Genomic DNA, 21,795 nt, shown 5'->3' with positions numbered 1-21,795 from the left:
TTTAAATATAGTTAATGATTTATTAGTAGAAGTGATGTAATGTGGTAGAAATATCGTGGGACTGATGGAAGTCTGTCAATGTCAGGAAAATATGTTTATAGTCTAGAATGTGGCATCTTGTACAATGTGGACATATTATATGCTTCAGAGATACTTTCATTGTCTTAAAGTATTTTAAAGGATATTTCAGTTCAAAGAAGTGATTTATATCTAAGTGATAATAAAGGTAACAGAAATTCATATTATAACAAAAAATTTCTTCCTGAAACCTGGATATTTTGTAGATATTTTGACAAATTAAGTCCTCTAAAGAAAGCAGTGGTAAACCTTTAAATTCGTAGATGGGTCTAGAGGAATTGACATTTTAAAAAAGAATTATTAATAATACATTTATAAAATGATAGGCCATATCATTTTTAAAATCACTCAAAATAATATACAAGAAAGTCAAGGCATGGCTTGTTAATCATTTGGTCACTCTACCCAAACAATTCTCATTTTAATTTAATAACTTGGATGTTTTAAAATGTAGATAGATATGAAAGTCATTTGCTATGCATAAAATATGTTCTTACTTCATCTGAAAAATTATATTTAATAGAGCCAACTTATAACAGGATGCTAAAACAAACCTTTGAACCTGAAAATCTTATTATGTTTTAGCTGTGAATAAATATTTCTCTGGTTTATCAAGCAAAGCAATGTGAATTTTACAACTATTCATAATATCCTATTTGTGTAAGACATTTTCTGCTATTGCCGTTATAAAGACAAATATTGATCTTAGTGATTAAAATAATTATAAGTAGTTATGTCATTACTGACAATATATTTTGACAATCTATGTGCTGAAAAGCTTACTTGTCACTTTAATATTGTAGTTTTTTTATAAATTTGAAAATTACAAATGATTATATAAATATACAAATGAATATTTTATACATTTAAAATTTGTTTGCATGTTATAAAATTATAATGTATTCATTATTTTATCCAGATAAAATGTGGAACTATGAGACTGTTTATATACATTTCTATAGATGATTTTAAGTGAAAATAAGAGGAGGCATGACAATTTTTTTTGGCAAAAAAAGAGTAGTGTATTGATACATGAAGTTTGGATATCACTCTTTTATAGTCTATACCACTGTAAATTGTGAATGAATAAATGATATATACATAAAAATCATGGCATAAAAATAGAAGAAAGTCTATAATTCACATCTGTAAGTTAGAAAACTTCATAATTGGATAAGGAATAGAGGAGATTATAAAACATGAAACACAGTTTTTGATATAAAATTTTAAAGGTTTTTGAAGAAACATATCAATGCTGCTAGAACTAGAAGAAAAGATATGGATGAGAGGAGATTCTCTACATTTAACTATACATTCACTTCCTGTAGTCTAGAATACCATTAGCAGAATAAGATGTATTGCCCTAGAAATTAGAGTTGTGGCACCCTAGAAATCACTTACACCTACAGGCACTTTTGCCTAATAAGACTTTAAAGACATAGCCTCCGCCATAGCTAAACTAATTTGCCAGCAGTTGTTCACATGTAATAATCATATGTGTGTGTGTGTGTGTGTGTGTGTGTGTGTGTGTGTGTATATATGTATGTATGTATGTATATACATATCAGTAAGGCAAGATTCATGACCTCAAGGATGGCCATGAACATGCCTGAATGGTTTGGAATTGCAAAGTATAAGAAATTCTCTAGGTAGAAGGCAGAGGAAGTATAACATTTATTTAGACATGAGAGAATCCAATCCCAGGACCAGTAATTCCAATTCCATATAGTAGCAATAATATTCCAAAGCCAGTAAGCCCACCTCAATGTAGCAACAAGGAAATTGTAACACAACGTTATAGCAAGGAGCCAAGTCATCCTGTAACCTTCCGCCCTGTTAGGGCCTCCCTGTAAACAATCACTCATGAATCCTCATTCTCCACTCAGCACTCTCTTCTAAAGCTCTGTGGGCTCCAAGTTCCTGCTCCTTCTCCTTGGGCTGAATTCCAATTCCTGTAGTTCTCGCTGCCTATGTCTTCTTGATGTCTGCTTCTGAACCCTGCTGCTCTCAGTTCTGGGCTCTCTTTTTATACAGTCCTCACCACCATCTGATTGACTAGAACTCAGTGCGCATACCATTGGCGCTGGTCTTAGCAACTCCCCATTAGGGACTTAAGGGCTTCACACCCACATCAGCTTAACTAGCAAAACAGTGTAGGCCTGGGGCCTCACACTTAGTTAATTAAAAGGTGTGGGCCTGCCTCTAATCAAGCCTCCCTTTGTTGTCCCCACCTGAGGCCTATTCATTGGGCAGGAAAGATCTTTCACTTACTGATTGGCCTTATAATATGTACATATATGTACACACACACACACACACACACACACACACACACACTCACACACACGTTTTTAAAAAGTGCTTTCTTTGCAACAATCTGTGAGACCTCTGTCTCACATTAGTCTCTGTCTCACATTAGTCAGAGAGGTTAAATGATTTGGATTTGTAGTTATGCGGATAGTATCTGTTAGTTTTTCTGAATCCAAGTTCAGTGCCCTTTTGATTATACCATGCTAAGTATACCAATATCCAAATGTTGCTGTCTATGCTGCAAGCCCACACAACTTTAGCACTGAAATGTTGGAAGAATTGTCTTTTATGGAATGATTCAGCTCCATTCCAGCTTGATGATTCAATCGGTAGAGCACTGAAACCTGCAGTCAGGAAGACTTGACTTCAAATCTGGCCTCACATACTAGCTTTGTGGCCCTTGGGAAGTCATTCTGTTTTCCTCAGTTTCCTCAACTGAAAAATGAGAATAATAATAGCAACCACCTTCCAGGATTGTTATGAAGATTAAATGAGGTAACATTTTTAAAGTGCTTGCACAGTGCCTAGCACATAGCAAGTGTTATATACATGTTTATTCCATTCCGTTCCTTTCTATCTCAACCCCCTCCCAGATCACAATGGGTAATGCTCTGACTCTGCCACAGCAATGAATACATTGGTGCACTTAAAATTCTGAATACCATCACTAGAATAGATACTGGTTGTATATGAAACATGGCATCTCCCTGTATGTATTGATATATGTAGTACATGCCCAGAGATTCCATGAGGAAGTTGGTAGGCATGGTAGCCCCTGCTGAATCCCTTCCATCCCTGTGTGTTGGTAATGCTGGAATTCACCATTGACCAGTTCCTAACTCAGGAATATCTCCATGCATCCTGATCAAAATTACTCATTTTGTTCCTCATACAACCACCTGTGAAATTCTTCCCCTGTTCTCAGAGAGGGTTTCTGTCTCTAAAGCATTCTCTATCAATTGTACTTACAAGCAAGGACCCAGTTTATTTTGAACTTTTGCATTATATTATTCACCTTTCTGCAGGGAAAAATTCATGGTATCAAAGCTTATCATTCCCACTCAGATGGTGAGATTGTCTTAACGAAAGTCTAAAATAATGTCTCCTAGTATACCTCTAAACTGACTGATTCATCTCCAGGGGGAAAAGGTGTGGGAGGAAGAGTGAGAGAAGACAGAAGAACTTGAGCTAAATAAGAAAACAGACATTACATTTGTGATTTGATGAGGTATGGACTGGTTAAGAAGGCGAACAATCAGATTTGAGGGAAATAGAAGAATATTTTAATAATATTTCATTTTCCCCCCAATTACATGTTAAAACAATTTTGAAACCTTTTAAAAAAGTTTTGAGTTTCAAATTCTATCCCTCCCTTCCTTGCCTTCCCCCTCCCTGAGATAGTGAGCAATCTGATATAGTTTATATAAGTACAATCATGTCAAATATGAAATGGAAGAATAGGTGAAGAAGAAAAAATTCCAAATCTAACTTCTACTTCTAGTTTCTATGAAAGGAGGATCAAAGAAGTCTTAGAAGGAGTAAGGAATAGGGATCTGAAAAAGTGAAGAAGGTAGAGAGTCAACTCAAAGTAAATAAGAAAAACCAAGTAAAACAAATTGGTGGATAAAGCAAATTGGTAAAGTTGATTAGATGGGGCAAATTGATGAAACAAATAGGAGGCTAAAGGGGAAGGGCAAATGGAATGCAGCTATGGAGTTTTATCTGAGTTTAAGTTAAAAGTTGCAAGTATAGCAAATAAAAAAGCTAACATTTATATAGTGCTTACTATATTCCAGGAACTTTACACTTATTTTTTTTAATTTGATCTTCACAAAAACCCTCGGAGGTAGGTGCTATTATTATCCCCAGTTTTACAGATCAGGAAACTGAGGCAAACTGAGACTAAGTGACTTGCCCAGAGTCACACAGCTAGTAAATGTCTGAGGCTGAATTTGAACTCAGGTTTTCCTGACTCCAGAACTTGCATTCTATTCACTGTACCACATAACTGCCTCAAGCTACTTAAAGCTGATCATAGGCTGAAAATGTTTTTATTGAGATGTTTAGAAGTGAGTGTAAACACCCATGGGTAGTTATCAAAAACGAGGTTTAAAACCTCAACCAGGAAACACAATTGTAATAACTTGAATTGAACATGAGGTGCTTGCATTTCTGTCACAGCAAGTGCACTATTCATGTTTCAACTATGTGTAATGTCATTTTTTTTTTCTTAAAAGAGAAAGTAAAGGGACTTGAGAAATAATTCTTATATCCAGGCTATGAGAAACAATGAACCATTCTGAAAAATAAAAATTTAAATTAAAAAGTTTAATCATAATGATAACACATATAAAGTATATCCCAAAGTGCTATGTACATGCATATATATATATATATATGTGCATATATATGCATGTATATAGCACTTTGGGATTTGCAAACTCTTTTACAAATCTGTTATTTGATCTTCACAATGATTCTGAGAGGTAAGGGCTATGATTATTATCCTTTTTTTTCCAGATGAGGAAACTTAGGGAGCCAAAGTTAAGTGACTCATCCAGGATGACACAGCTAGTAAGTTTTTGAGGTAGGATTTGAATTAGGTCTTCCTAACTCCAAATTGAGTGCCTTATCTACTACTCTACTTAGCTAACCAATTGTGAAGCATGGCCACAATATAGAGGAAAATATGAATAGAACTGAATGGTAGAAAGAGAAACAATTTTTTGTCAATAAGTTAGAGAATGGAATAATATAGGGTGTAATATAGAGGAGGAAGGAAAGGAAAAGTTTACATGTGAAAAAATTAAGACTCTTTCTGAATAAAAGGGGGCTGGATAGTCTGGGGAAGAAGCAGCTTCTTGTCCTTCATGGGAACTACCAGGTGAGAGATCATCTGAAGGACAGGGGAAGAAACAAAGATTGGTGGCTATCAGTGATTCCCTGCCCAAAGGCACTGAGGCAGCAAACTTTTAACCTGACAATAGAGAAGTCCATTGCTTTACCTAGACCATATGTCTGAGACACAATGGATAATGTCCCCAAATTTGTTTTAATAGATGAGCACTATGCCTTTATGGTATGATTCATTTGGGCACGAATATTATAAGGGACCTAAAAAGCATTGCTGAAGATTTCAGTCTTAGGCAAGAAAGCACAGGTTGTGTTTTCATCTTTGGAATATATTAAAGACAAGGGATGAAGATTAGAAAATTGATTTAGGGTGTGAAGAGCTGGCTAAAAAGTTATTATCTGAGAATGGGATTTAGAGTTCTATTCCACAGCTTAAAACATATAAATGACAGACTCCTAGCTAGTAATGTAATGCATTTAACAAAGGCTGATAATTTATTTGCCAGGTACTTTTTAAACTGAATGGGCTTTCAACCAAAAAAGATGGGAAGTGGAGAGTTTTGATAAGAAATCTGCAAATATATATATATATATATATATATGTGTGTGTGTGTGTGTGTGTGTGTGTGTGTATGGAACAAAATCCAAGATGATCCAGAAGTAAAATCCATGGCCTCGAATGGATGCTCACAAATGCCCTGTGTTTCTTTCACAAGCAAATGAACCAAAGGCACAAATAAAGGAAGATGTTACTCAAATGACTCACTAAGCCAGTGTGTTTAAACTCACGACTAGAATACAGCCCTGAATTGGTATATCTTATTCAAAAGTGGTAAAAGTGGGGTAACATTTAAATTAAGAACGTATACTCATGCAAGAAAGCATAGCAACCAGAAGGGAGAGATAATGTAGAGAGAACTTGGAGAAGATCAGTAGAGAGAAGAAGAAAAGTTGTTTTGTCATCATAGTATACTACAGATCATTTAAACAGAAAGAGGGCATGGATGAGGAATTTGGAAAACACATCCCAAGACTGAAAGACTGATTTAGTAGTGATAGAAAACGTCAATTCTGAATCTGGTAGATTCTCTTTCACTCTCTCTCTCTCTCTCTCTCTCTCTCTCTCTCTCTCTCTCTCTCTCTCTCCCCCTCCCTCCCCACCTCCCTCCAATTTGTATTTCTCTGTGTGTTCTTGTCTCTCCATGTATGTGTGTGTATATTTATATCTATATATCTATATCTCCATCTATATCTATATCTATACCTATATCTATATATCTGTCTGTTGCTATATATTTAGAAATATGTTTCTATAAAACAGAGAATACATTTATTTATAAATGTATGCATATATAGAAAGATGAATATTGAAATATACATTCTTTATGGAAATAGAGAATTATATATATATTTCTATATCTAGATAGATACATTCCTCTGTACAATTTCTATATCTAGATAGATATATTTCTCTGTATAATTTCTATAAATCCCTTGGATTTATGGACATCAACCAAGGAAAGATGGAAACTCTCCAAGGATAACATTCTGAAGACACTGAGGGGGTCAATTCCAATTCAGGAGAAAAACAGATTTGTCTGAAGATACACAGAGAATTCACCAACTGACTTAGAGTTTAAAAAGATATTCCCAAAAGGTATAAACAAGAGCCAGTAACAGAGTGAATGTAAAAACATGGCACAGTAATAAAACCAGTGTTGGGAGAACTAAAGATCAAAATGAGCTGAGTCTATTAAGGGAAACTGAGGACAATAAAAACGGGGGGGTTGTTTTTTAGCAATATTGGTGGAAAGAGGAGGATCCAAGAAAAGCTAGGATGGCTGCTAGGATGGATTGGAAGATAACTTGCCACAGAGAAACAGAGCTGCCCAATTTTTCTTATTCTTCCATTTTCTCTGCCAAGGAGAAAACCTTTGCACTGGAATTGACAGAACAAAAAAAAATTCTCACAAGGAATTCATATTATGGATAAGTAAGAGATAGTAGAAAACATCTGGTGGCCCTTGGTATGTTCTCATCATCTTGCCTACATGAACTCACTCCTCACTGCTAAATTTTAAAAAAAAAAAGATCAACTTCAGGAATATAGAATGAAGTATAATTACACAGCCAAGTTTTTGTTTTTATTTTTTCATGAAAAAACTGTCTGGGGATTTTAGTGGACTGAAAGCTCACTAGGAGTCTGGCATGGGGCATGGCAATCACAAGAGCTCATGTGATCTCAGAGAAAACTTAATGAAGCAGAGCTTTCTTAAATAAGGGAATGATGGTACCTCTGTCCTTTTGCTCAGTCATGCCACATTTGGAAAATTGTGTTCAATTATAGTCACCACCATTTAGGAGAGGCACTGATTAACTGGAAAGTTTATCAATTATGCTCTCCAGAAGAGGGTAACCAAAATGTGGAAGGGCCTCACAACTTTGCTGTATAAGAAGCAATTGTTGGAACTAAGCATGATTACCCTGGAGAAAAGAAGACTGAGCCAGGAAACAAGAGCAGTGTTCAGAATTTAAAGAGCTCTCTTGTGAGAGAGGAATTAGACATCTATTTGGTCCCAGAAAGCAGAACCAAGAGTATTAGTTAGAATTTACAAAGAGGCAAATTTAGGCTTGATGTCAGGGGGAAAAAAGCTCCATAACAATTTGAGCTGTCTTAAAATGAAATGGACTGCTTTGGGAGGCTTGGGTTCCTAATCGTTGGAGGTCTTTGAACAGAGGCTTGGTTGGCATTTGTTTGGCATGTTATGGTAGAGATTCTTTTTTTTTGGTATGGGTAGGATTAGATGGACGTTTAGGGCCTTTCCAACTCTTAAATTCTGTGATTTACCTACTGTACATTTCTGAATCATGCTATACAAACTTTCTTTCCTTGTTCACCCCAAATATCCCTTTCACAAGAACAAATTATTTTATACCTACTCTGAGTCCTTCTTTCCATTAATACCTTGCATCACAGTTCTGGTAGATGACCAATACTTTTGGGAAATTAGAAACTTCATAGGTCAACTTGTAATAATCTGTGGGTGGCTACACCAACAGGTAGACAGGTTTCTGACTGACGTCACACCCTTGTAAATTGGAGTTCAAGCTTGCCTGGCTGTGTTGGCCTATCACATTGTCAAGCCTTGCAAAAAAATGAAAACAAAAACAAAAACTGTCTGATTGAGAAATAGAGCCCAACCTAGTCATGTATTTTGAGCCATATAGCTAGGCTTCTGGCATTATCTGCCTTGGTCTGAATGTGTATTCATTTGTTTTTGTTATTTTAAACTGGTGCTTTTTTTAAAAGTTGCAGCTGTTCTTTCTCCCCTGTAACAAATAAATGCATTGAAATAAAAGAAAGCAATACATTAGCCATATTTGAAAATGTACTGCTCATTCTGTACTTACAGTCTATCATTTCTCTTATGAGTGGTAGGAGGCATGCTTCATCTTTAGTCCTCTGGAACCATGATCAGTCTCTTATAAGTTTATCTTCCATCAGCTTCTGCTACAGTAAGCCCTCCTTGAACTGGACTTCCACCAACTGAAACCTTGCCCATCTCCCACTGATCAAGAATGGACAAGAACATTAGAGCTAGTTGAAAGCAAAAATCTTCTAACAGTAATATACTACTAAGAAGACCTCGTGGTCTTTGAAGGCTTCATTGAAGGTTTGTGGTAGAAACCTATAGCTATATATCACTTTCAGCTAAATAGAGGCGCTGACTGGCTAGCATGCTGTTCACCATGATATATTCCTATCACTAGGACTGTTACTTGTCCAATCTAGCCACCATTAATTGTTATTGATTAAGTATCTGGTTCTCTTTTGGATGGCTCATTAGCAAGCTCCCAAGTTCTGGACTTGAATCAGAGGATCCAGAGTAGAATCCCAGCTCTGCTAGAAGTCACTTTTTCTGGGCCTTGGTATTTAGCCTGCAAAGTTAGGGGGTTGAATCATATGACTAGTCCCCAGGGGCAATCAAGTGGATTACCAATGCCAGCCTATTGAAATATGTTAGCTGTTCAATATGACAGTGTAAGCCTCAGATAAAAAACAATGATCTATGCCTTTTCCTCTCCCGTAGAACGAAAAGGTAACAGGTCTATCCTGTAGCTAGGATAGTATATCTTCCAGGGTATTATTGATATTTGATATATGAATTACCTAGAAAAAGAAAAAAACAAACAGGAGAATACAAGTGTCCTTTATGTGTGATTCCCTGGATAAGATACTCACACTTACTCTGTGTTTCTTTAAGATATGTGGAGTTGCTACCTGTGAGGACCATATGGGTATCATATCCCCACCAGATGATATAGCCATATCTACAGGGCCACTTTAACAGTAAATCACTCCTAGCCATTACTATACACTTTTTTTCTCCCTTGTAAGGGTTAGCTGGCCTAAGTAAGAGGAAATGGGCAGTCTTATTATGTGCATATTTAGGTCTTCTGCCTTTTCCACTTTTTTACATAGAATCGTACAAAGCCCACCAAAATGGTGGCCATGTCATAAAAGCAGAGCCCTCATAAATATCTTTTTCAAGAACTAGGTTCTGATAATGATGCAAAATATTGAAATGTCATCTATATAATTGATAAAAATCAATCCAGAGGGTCAGCAAGGACATATTTTATGAAATGTTTTGAATCCACATAAAACAAATAAATTACATTAAAATAACTGGATCCTTTCCCAGTCTTTATCTTCCTTGGCCTTTCCGTAGCATTCAGGAATGTTGAGAATCTTCTTAAAAAAGGAGCATAGCATTTTAGGATGACCTTCCAATTCACTTACCTTAGCTTCTGTGGGGACAGTCACATCATTTGGAGGCAGAATGACTGGAAATGCATAGCTTGCTATAACTTTCTTGCCAGCAGCCACACTGCTCCTGTTTCTGCTTATTATTCTCTATTCCACAAAAGATAGGCTTCATGAATGTGGCCTCATCAGGCACTCTCTTCAGTTTTTGGACTCTTTTTTTTCCAATTTCCATCATTTGGAATTTCCACAGGTCTTATGTTACATTGCCGTTTTCACAGCTCAGTTCACAAAATCTTTTGAAAAGTAATTCCAGATCCTCTTCTGCAAAGTTCAATGGACCCAAAGAGGACACACTGTCTATCGTCACCACAGAATTGAGACCCTGTTAAATCTGTCCAGTGCGTGAGATTTAACACTATCCAGCTGGCCTATCACGAAGGTTGAGGTTTGAGTTCTGCTTCTCTCCAGCAGCATTTGACACATTCCCTAATAACACCTCTGTTGAGTTTCCCTAAGACTGATGGTCAAATACAGTTGGGAAATAGAGCTTACTATATGATCAACAGTAAGTAAGCCAGTGTGGTTAGAATATAGAGTATATGGAAGAGAGCAAAATATAAGAAGACCAGAAAGATAGGAAAGGTCCAGGTTGTGTGAAGAGCTTTAAATGCTGAGCAGAGCACCTTATAGTTGATCCTACAAATAATAGGGAGCCACTGGAGTTTATTGAAAAAGGGAGTGACATGGGCAAACATACAGAATGAAGAATGGGTTGGAACAGGGAGATATATAAGAGAGGGAAACCAATTAGAGGGTTATTGCAATAGTCCAGAGAGAAGGTGATGAGGGCTTGTATCAGTAATTAAGTTGGGACTTTCTTTTACCATTTTCTCTTTTAGCACTTATTTAATCAAGTGCCCTTGATGAGTCTGGCCTTTGTTTCTTTGATTAGGTTGGGAGTCTTTGATGACTTGCTTGCCTCAAGGGAAAGCCTAGTTTATATGGGTTTGAATCACATCTTTGTGATGCCAGAAACTTTCAGGCCACGTGGGTTTGAGTCTCATGTTTGTGACACTTTTAGGTCATGTGGGTTTGAGTCGCATGTTGTGACACCCTTTGACCCTGAACAGGATATATTACTAACTCAGAAGTTGCCATTTTTCCTTGGGGCTCTCACTCACTGAAAGAGTGTCTTGTGACTCTGGGCAGCCATTGTTAAGAGCCCCCGGGCTTGTAAATCCAGATGTTGGGACTTTGTTAAACCCTGGTAACTGTGAATTGACATTTGAATCAGACAAGGTCTGTCTGTTGATGTTTGTAATTTGTTTGTATTTACTCTGAAGTTCAGGGTCCTGGCTTTTCCCCCTGAACTAAGTTAATGATGTATATGTATGTGTGATTAAAGTGAGATTGTTAACCCATTAAAGTTACTTTCCTTAGTAAAGCAGATCAAAAGAACCTGCACTGGCAGCTCTTGTTGCTGGTCTTGGTGGGTCTTACACCTCAACAGCAGCTGCTAGCCGAATTGTTGTTACAGGGCTTGGTACACTCAGTGACATAGTGGGTAAATATAATGAGTTCAATTCCCACTTTTAACACACACTGCTCCTGTGACCTTGAACAAGTCTTTCTAGATATTGTATTCATTCTCAGCTTCTCTCTTAGTCCTTATCTCCTCTCCTCTTCCTAAACCATTGAGGTTCTGTCTTTAGCTATCTACTACACAAATCACTACCCTATCTATGTTTCCAGCCCTGACTTCTCTTCTGAGCTTGACACTTATCTGAGCTGCCTTCAAAACACCTCCACCCACAAGTCAAACTCAACTTTCCAAAAATGAGCTAATTATCTTTCCCCAACACTTGTTCCTCCTTCTGAATTCATGATTTCTCTCAGTAGGACAACTATGCACTAAGCCTTAAATGTTCAAAACTTTGACATTCTCTCTGACACTGCTTTCTCTTACCTTTTTATCATTCCCCAACTCCTATCAATTCATTCTACAAAATATCTCTCTCCTTTCTATTCCCACTGACACTATCCTAATACCGACCCTCATTACCATTGTGTAGGGTTATTACAATAGTTTTTATATATCTTCCCCCATTACTGTTTCCTCTCTCCCAATCTGGTTTTGGTACTGATACCAGACATCTTCTATATGCAAAGATCAGATTGTGTTATTCTTCTGTTCAAGGGAATTTTCTCACCTGACTCTCCATATTACTTTATTTTTACTTTGATACTTCATATCCATTTATTTGTGTAGATTTTATATATTCACTCATCACTCCCCATACACCCTCACCTACCCCATACCAGTAGAATAGATGTTTTTTTGAGAGCAGGGACCTCTTTTTTTCCTCTTTGTATCTGAAATATCTAACACAGAGCCTGAAAAATGGTAAGGGTTTAACAAATGTTTGTTGAATTGAATAGAATTGAATTGGATAGTTCTTTATTATCTACCAAGTAAAGTTCAAACCCTCTAACTTAGTGTCATGGAGTGTAGTTTTCCCTGGCTAAAGCTGACTCCTATGGCTCTGCACTGAAGAGTCTTTGGAGTGCAATATGACACAAACTCTGTATAGTCTCTTGATCCTCACCTTGTCCTTTGACAGTGGCAGGGCGCTGCCTCAGTTAAAAAGAAGAGACAGCCTCTAACTTGAGTTCTTCCCACATTCTCTGGAACATGAAGTAAACAATCCTTCTCTGATCTCCTCCATAGAGGAGGAAGGAAAAGGGCTATATGTTTCCTTCAAGCTCCGAACCTCATAATGGCAGCATGATATCTATGAGCACAAGGCAGCTAAATCAAAGTCTTGGTTAGCTGAGGTTAGCTAAGCCTAGGCCTTGGGCTCCTAGTTGTCTTTTCTGTTTTGTGTTTTTTTCTGAGCTTAGGCGACAGAATAACCTTGAGATGGACCTTTTTAGCCTTAGATATAGTTTCCCAATGTGGTTGATACCACCCCCAGTGGATGCTGGAATGATCCAGGGTGGGTAGTAAAAGCCTCGGCTACAATTGGGGGGCATTGAATAAAAATAAGGTGGAGGTAGAAGCATAAAGAAAGAAGAGAAAAGAAGAAAATTTAGAAAAGCTGTACATGTTTCAACTTCAGTGTAACAGAGTTAACGTCAGAGTGATTATATTATTTTCCAAATAAACACACAAAATAACAGTTATAAATGATTAGTAGTCAAGTCCACTGACAGGTTAAACAAGCAAGTATTGGCAAGTAGGAATGCATCTGTAGGAATATCTGCGTGTAATGACTTGTTTACAATACTATACTATGTGGTTATGATGCAATATGCAACATCGCATCATCGAAATTTCAATGTAGGAAAAACACAAATTTATAATAAATTATTAATTTAAGATGTATCATTTTTTAAAAAAAATTATAGTTTTTTTAAATGATGCAAATTTAAAAAAATAGTTAAAGGGTTAAAGAAAGTAGATCTCCAGGGAAGTGCTGGGTATTTTTTTTAAAGGGGAAGGCAGGCCAAATAAGTTTGGGAACCTCTGCCTCAGAGGAAGCCTTATGAATCTGAGAGGTTGAGGCTTCTCAACCCCTTAGTTGTAACTAGGTTTCCACATGGGAGAGGATGACCATCCACAAGAGTATAAGCACAGTTCCTGACCTAACTTGCTAAAATACATCAGTCTGGAGATAGTTTGGGAGAGTACAGAACTGAAGTGAAATGCAAAATATTTATTCATCAGTGTCATAAGCTACTTCATGTTCAGAATTTGTCTCAATTTCCTGGAAAAGTAAAACAAGTAGTTATTCTACTGCTGTTGTTTTTCTGTTATTTCATTCTTGTGAGACTTGTGTATGTTAAGCATTTCTTTCGTGTAAATGTAATAAATATCCAGCCCATTTCTGACTTATCTAGCACATTGAGTTCTTTTCTACTGTGCTATTTTTGAGGAGCTCCTAGGCATGAACCAAACCTAGCTTTCAGTAATAACTTTCCCCAGGGCTCTGGCACTGATGTGGATAAAGAGTCAGAGAGTTCGAAAAAAGTTAGATTCCCCTGGGGAAATACAGGCTCCCCCAGGACTGAACCCCCTCCATTGGTTCAGGGGTTCAAAAGTGAGAGAGGGAGGAAGACAGAATTCCAGCTCTATTTGGCACAGAAACAGCAGCTGTAATTGTTATATTAGCATTCACAGAATCATAGATTTGAAAAGTTCAAAGCGGCCTCAGAGGTCTTCTAATACAATTTGTATTTGAACAAGAATTGCCTTTAAAATAGTGCCAGCAGGTGATACGCCAACCTCTGCGTGAGAATAGACAATGAAACTAAACCCACCAAATCGCAAGGTAGACGTTTTAATTTTGGATAGGTTTAATTCATAAGATCATATTATCCTAAAATTAGAGTTGGAAGGGACCTTGCATGTCTTCTGGTCCAAGTATCCAATGTAAAAAATGAGAAAACCATGGCCTAGAGAGGTCAAGTGACTTGGTAAAGGTAAATGGTATGGGCAAACAGCAGTCAAGATTTGAATTCATCTCCTCTGACTCCAAATCCCTCACACTTCCCACTATAACACACTGCCTGTAGTTATTAAGAACAATCTTCTTGTTCTTGTTTTTTTTTAACATCAAACATGGACTCAGGATGACTTAGGTTTGAATTTCAACTCAAAAATTAATTAGCTAAGTGACTCTGGGAAAACAATTTAACTTCTCTGAGTCTCTGTTTCCTTATTTGTGAAATGCAGATAATAATGGTACCTACTTCACTTGGGTGTTAGTAAAAATAAATATTAGCTAATTCGTGTAAATTAAAATCTTGAAGCGTTAAAAATCTATGTCAAAAAGTTCATTTATTTATACAATACCTTTAGGTAGTCTCTCCCCACTGTTTTTCTTCCTTAGGGATATGAACAGCATTTTTTTAAGACAAAAAAAATAATAGCGAGAAAGACATGGTCTAAAATTAAAACAATTTAACCCTAATTTAAAAAATATTATTGAAAATAAAAAATGGGAAGCTGGCAGCAAAAAACGACATCATACCAACAATAATAATTTCAACCAGCAGCTTAACCCTTATAAATTAATTGCCCCCAACAGAAAGAACAAAAGCTTCTAGAAAGTGCCTTCATCAGCAAACATCTAACTTACCTACTTAATAAAGAGAGATGCCTGCCAAAGGCAACACTGGGTTACAATATAAACTTGTCTGCAAAGAAAAATGATATACTCATAATTATGAGCAGCATTTTCTCATAACTAAAAGAGAAGCAACGAAGGGTAAAACCAGTCTAAAGAAAGCATGATAAGGTATTCAATTAAGCAAAGTCATTCCAAGGTAATTCAAGGATGACAACGGAAGGGGGACTACAAAGAGAAGAAAAATTGAAAAGAGTTGCAAATTATTTCCACAAACTTATTTCTTCATCATAGATAACAGAACTGCCACTGGGAACCTAACATCAGAAGCCCAGAGTTGCTTAGAGAGGAGGTAGAGATGGTATTACGGAGAACAAAGACACAAAAAGCAAATGGCCCGGATCAAGGACATATGGAAGATACTAACAGCTGTAAATTGTGAAGGCCATGAGACACCAACATACAACAGCCAAGATATCTGCAGGAAGGGAAGATTCTGAAGGCATAGAGAAAAAATCTGATCTTGTTAATACCAAAAAACAAAAAAGCCCAAACAAACAGCTGACCAAGAGAATATCAGAATATGTACCTATGTGCCTACTCTTCTCCCTATGCAAAATCTTTACAAATACCATCGCATAGGAATTGAGGGTGTTCTTGGTAAGAATATTCTTGATGTGGCCTTTGTATAGAATAAGCAGGCTTTCTCAAATAATATTCAACAATGGACCACTCCTTTGTTCTCTTACAGTTAGCCGAAAGATGTAGAGGACATAAAATACAATTCTGCCTATTATTTATAGATTATGAAAAAAACCATGATTTAGTAGAATGAAATGAAACCTTCTGGGTTCTTTTACATTAAGACGGCTCCCAACATACTCTGTAATTCCTTTCAGAAAATTGCAAAGTTTCCTTTTATGAATGCTAGCTTCCCAATCAAAGCAAAAGCCCTTCTTTTCAATGCTAACATTGACTTTTGTCTTGCCATTGGACTCTGATGACTGTGGGGGAGAGACTAAGGCTAATGACTTTGCCCAGCTCTGTCTCACTTAAATGCCATTCACACTCAAGTCAAGACATCCCTCCGGTGATGGCATTGGTCCTTTTCAAGGATGAAGGATGAACAACAAGAACAAAAATATGTGTGTGTGTGTGTTCTAAGAAACAGAGGGAAGTCAAGCTGATTGAAAAGAAAATTGTATCTGTGCATTTCAGTTACTCATAGTCTGTCAGAGACATGAGAGCAATAAACAATCTGTTCAGCCAGAGGCTTTTTACATTCCCCCCTTCTGACAAAGAACATCAGAGCTGCTAGCACAGACGGTTTTGACAAACCAGTCACTAAAACCCTTTGTCTTCTAAAAGGGTTGAAATGATAGGTTCAGCACTAGGCATATCTCCCTAGTCTCAAGAGCGTTGGCCTTGGAGTCAGGAGAACCTAGGTTTGAATTCCAATTTGAATACTTTCTAGCCATGTCACCTAGATTAAATTGAAACTTAATCAGGTTGAACTCAGGCTCTTCATGTCTTATATTTCATCATCTATAAATGGAGGTGAATAAGATCTGACTAGGCAGATTGAGGCAGGGGGGGCTGACTCCAAGAGGGTCATTTTCTCTCTCTCTCATTGCCCCAACCCCAGAGTCTTACTCTAGGGAATCTTCAAAGTAAAGCTTAAGTATGGCTCATTTCTGGATTTCTCCAAATAGGAAATACTCAGATTTGGGATAAACTTTGAGCCAGATGTCCATATGCTTTTGCAAGGACTCTTAGCGATGTCATGGCTGCTATAGTATCTTGGGAATGCAAAGTTCATTGCCAGTAACACTAGTCTCAGAAAAGCAATTCTAGAGTTCAGAAAAGGGAGCAAAAAGGGAAAAAGTAGCTAGAAACATAAGACCAGAAACCTGAGGCCATCTGGGCAAGTGCAAGCCATTTGCCATGTTCTTTTCTTTTAAGTCATCATTTTCTGCTTCTGGCAAAAATACCTTCCTTTCCACTTGAAAGTCAAAAAGAGAGAAAGTATGTAGAAGAAGGGGGTGGGGCAGTGCTGAACTATTACAGCTTAACTCTATAAGCTACAAAATAGTGGCTTTTTTGAAGGGAGTCAAACCCCACCCCCCACTCTTCATTGCCAAACATTTGGAAGCAAACCTGGTCATTGAGAACTAATTAGAAGATTTCTTTCTGTTCTATCAGTGAGGTGCAAGGATAAATGATTGCCTCTATGAGAGATGCCCTTCGGACAAAGGTCCGTATCTTATAATATCGTCAAGTTGATTGGGGGCCTCATTGAATTAATTTGGGACTCCCTGATCAACGCCATTCATTAGGGTGTGCTGGTAAAACTTTAGCAAGCAGCTCCCCGGAAGAATATGACATACACACTTTTAATCTGCATTATTAACATTTTCTTAAGTCTAGCAATCAATAAAAGTGCCAAGGCCTGATTTCTAATTTTGCTGATTTCCAAGTATAAGTGTTCCTAATGAAAATTTAACAATTAGCTCTCTTGAGCCAGGTAGAGCTGACTCCAGCATGTTGATAATTGTGTTATTGTAACCTAACACAAAATGTCTTTGAATTAAAAAGTATAAGGGATATTATTGATGGATGCTCAGAGCACTGAGTCTAGAGTCTTGAAAAACTGAGTCCAGCTTTAGATATTTACTAATTGTGTGACCCTGGGCAATTCACTCAACCTCTGTCTGCCTTAGTTTTCTGAACTCTAAAACAGGGATTAATAATAGCCACTGCCTCCCAGGGTTGCAGATCAAATGAGGTATTTGTAAAATACTTAGCACAGTGCCCAGAACACAGTAGGTGCTCTATAAATGTGTCATTATTATTTCATTCAAATCCATTCATTTTATAAAACATTCAAAACCTGATTTTCTCAATAGAAGCAGAAAAGGTCTTTGATAAAATATAATATGTATTTATGCTAAAAAGCCATACAAAGTATAGGGCTGGAGGGATCGTTTTTTTCAATATCATAAAAATGTATCTAACTAAACCAAAAGTAAACATTGTGTGCAATGGAGATACACTAGAACCTTTCCCAATAAATTAAATTTACTTTTCCCACTGTTATTTGATATGCTCCTGAAATGCTAGTGATAGGGGGAAAAAGATGAGAAAGAAATTAAAGGCATAAAGATAGGTAAAGAGGAGATAAAAATATCCATCCCTATTTAGTACAATGATTTAATTAGAAAATGTTAGGGAATCAGCAAAGATGCCATTTGAAACAATTTATAACTTCCACAATGTTGTAGGCCTTAATTTAGAAAGGCCAAGGTCATCCACTGCATAAGATTTTTGTCTTATCATTGATTCTGATAATTGTTATTATCAATGACTCTGGAGGAGAGAGTGAGACTGTGTCATTTAAATCCAATTCACATGCAAGTCAAGACATCACCCTCGTGATGTCATTGATTCTCTTTGAGAAGGAAGGGTGAACCGCAGCATTTAAAGAGAAGAGAACAAGGTCCAGAGAAGGAAAACTATTTGTCCGAGTTCATTCAGCTAGTAGGTGAAATATAAGGATTGTTTTATTGTGTTTTTGTATCCTCAGGATCTTGCATGATTCCTGGCACATAGTAGGTGCTTAATAAATGCTTGTTGACTTGAAGTAGCAAAGCAGTGTTCAAATCCATATTTCCTCACATTTTTCAAATCTCATATTTCCTCTAGTTCATGCCTTAGCCACTGCAGCATAACTGTCTCTTCCATCTTTCTCATTCTTGCTTATTCGTAAACTTATACATTTGCAATTTCTCAACTTTTTATTTTGCCAGATAAACAGGGAAGAAAGGGACTTTGCTTGTTCCTGTTGAGAGCTTCTTGTGAGCCGCTCATGGAACATTTAATTATGGTTTTGAGGGATTTTTTCAAACTTGTTTTTGCTCCATCTGCACTTTTCTTATTGCAATCCTGAGGAATTTAAGTCAATTAAGTTCTTTTTCATATATTCCAGTTGCTTATTAAACCATCTTTCAGAACTATGTTATTATTCAAAACTGTTTAGTTGGCATCTTAGCCCCACTTAAGAATGGCTGCATTCTGTTGCCTTCTCAAAAGAATGTATTGCATGGTAACTTTCTGAACACCTTGCAGGTAGACAAACAAAACCATCCCAGAATGAAAGTTTTCAGGTCATGTCTAAGTATGAAGCTGTTACCTAAGCAGGCCAATGATGCTTTTATAAGCAGGCAGCAGCATTTTTATTTTGGGGACCTTAAGGCTAAAACAGAACAAACATCTCTTTAATGATCTGAGTGCCAGCATGTGGCATCACGATGATATGTGCGTCAGCATCTTCACCACAACATAGAACCTTCTTATAAGGAGACTAATTATAATCCAACAAAACAAAAAAGCCACAATTGGAAAACCAGACACAAGCAAGATTGGAAAGTTTGTTCAGCTGTCCCATATTGGGCTCCACTGAGAAGATAAATGGGATTCTTCTACTTGTTGGGGATCGTTTGGTGTAGTCCTTTAAGAGCAGCCCTCTCACCCCAAACATGCTCTCTTTCTAATCCACTCTTTCCCTGGATGAAGAAAAATAAATAAAAAATAAAATAAGATAAAAAATAAAATAAAAATATTTTAACAGGGGCTTGCTTAGTTTTGGTCATATCTCCTACAATTCATTCTACAGGGCTGATATAAAAGGGTCCAGGGTTCTCTCAAAGAGGCTATTCTTCATTACTTCCCATCTAGACTATTCTACTGTCCTCCTAAAAGGATTTTTCTGCCTTTACTCTTCCTTTTCCAATCCCACACTGCTTACAGCATTATGATATTCTTTGCTTGCACAATATAATGGTCATGTAACCTCTCTCTGCCTAAATCGAAAGTCTTTAGTTGCTCCCTATTACCTGCCAAATAAAGTTCAAATTTCTTTTCTGAGCATCCCAGCCTTCTCTCAAATTATTTCTTTCCACACGATCTCTATGATTTAGCCAAACTGGACTGTTGTTGGCATCCTCCTTTCTGAAACATGAACTGTGCCCTTCACCTGTATCCTCTGCCTTGCACATTCCTTTCTTCCCCCTCTTCATTTGGTGAATTTCTACCTGTCTTTTAATGCCCTCCTCAAATGATCCCTTCTCAGTGAAGCCTTCCTTAATCCACCCCACCCGCCCCCCAAGTTAGTAATGACCTTCTTACTCAGTTCACTCACAACATTTGTTTTGTCCCTTTTAATGACATCACATGATTTGTAATAGGGATAGGCATTGGACCTATGATTTTGTTGGTATAGCAAACTCTCAGATAAAGAAATTTTCTCTACCAATGCAGATTGGCACCTTCTTTGTAATCTATGGTTTGAAAGTTGCTGCCTTAGAGCACTGAGAGAAGTGAGTGGCTTCCCCAGAGTCACTCAGATTGTATTGTTATAGGTAGGAGTTGAACCTGGGTTCTCCTATCTTCTTGGCCAGCTCTCCATCCCCAATACCACAGTGCCTCTTAGTCATGATTAATTAGGGCAGATAAGTAACTCAGAGGATAGTGTGCTGGGGTTGGAATCAGGAAGATCTTTCTGAGTTCATTTCTGGCTGCCAACACTTACCACCTATAGGACTCTGGGCGAGTCATTTACTCTGTTTCCCTCAGTTTCCTCCATCTATAAAATGGGCTGGAGAAGGAAATGGCAAACCACTCCAGTATCTTTGCCAAGAAAACCCCAAATGGTGTCATGAAGGATCAGACACAACTGAAACAACACAAAACCAAAATGATTATATTAGATTGTAAGTTGCTTGAGGCCAGGCATTGTATTTTGACTCTTTTTTGTATCCCCAGTACTTAGCACAGTGCCTGGCATCCAGTAGGCACTTAATAAATGTTTATTTATTGATTAATAACAACTAACACATATATAGCATTTTATAAAATCTTGCAAAGCATTTTCCGTGTATCATATAATTTGATCCTTACAACAACCTTGAAAGTGAGGTCTATTTTGCTATTTTTATCCCCTTAAGTGAGGGATAAAACAGAGACTGAGAGTGGATAAGTTGCCTTGCCTAAGGTCACCCATCAAGTAAAGTGTCAGAGGCAGAATCTCAATCAAATCTTTCCGATTCCATGTATTTATTGCCCTCCTGGCTCCTGGACAGCAGGAACCTGTCTTATCTAAACTTTGTATTTCCTGGCAGCCCCAGCACAGTACATTAAACACAATAAATGCTTAATAAATGTTTATTGAATGACTGAATGACCTGACAGCCTCAGAGGAAGCGCTCAGCCAGGGTGTTTTCAAGGTTAACAATGGCTACTATTGGTGTTTTCTTGTTTCTCTGTCTGCAACAAACCCTGAACTAATGTTTTTGCTGTTGTTTTTAGGGTTTTATAAAGAAAATACAGACAGGGCCCATTATTGCAGCATTACAGCAGCAGTCTGATTACTGAGCAGAGATAATCTCTGTGTTAGGCATCACGTTATTACAATCCACAACCCATGATTAAAAGAACAAGGAAAGAATGTGGCAAGAATTGGATTCCTTAAACCTCCCATTATTTGGTGATAGGTTTGCCTCAATTTACATTACATGTATGTCCAAGAAGAGGTATTTTGCTTGGGTTTTTTTTGTCATTGTTTTGTAAATTGAAATATATTTAAAATACTAAAACAAT

The 21,795-nt window shown here is 37.2% G+C and overlaps 1 pseudogene; it reads left to right on the top strand.

Annotated features, from left to right (window-relative positions):
• Positions 1–21,570, top strand: part of LOC118857736 — a 38,159-nt pseudogene extending 16,589 nt beyond the window's left edge.
• The last annotated feature ends 225 nt before the right edge of the window (positions 21,571–21,795 follow it).

This window comes from Trichosurus vulpecula, chromosome 7 (assembly GCF_011100635.1).
Source record: "Trichosurus vulpecula isolate mTriVul1 chromosome 7, mTriVul1.pri, whole genome shotgun sequence".
In the NCBI taxonomy this organism is placed as follows: Eukaryota; Metazoa; Chordata; class Mammalia; order Diprotodontia; family Phalangeridae; genus Trichosurus; species Trichosurus vulpecula.
Note: the sequence above shows the minus strand (reverse complement) of the source record. Positions and strands in the feature narration are given on the sequence as shown.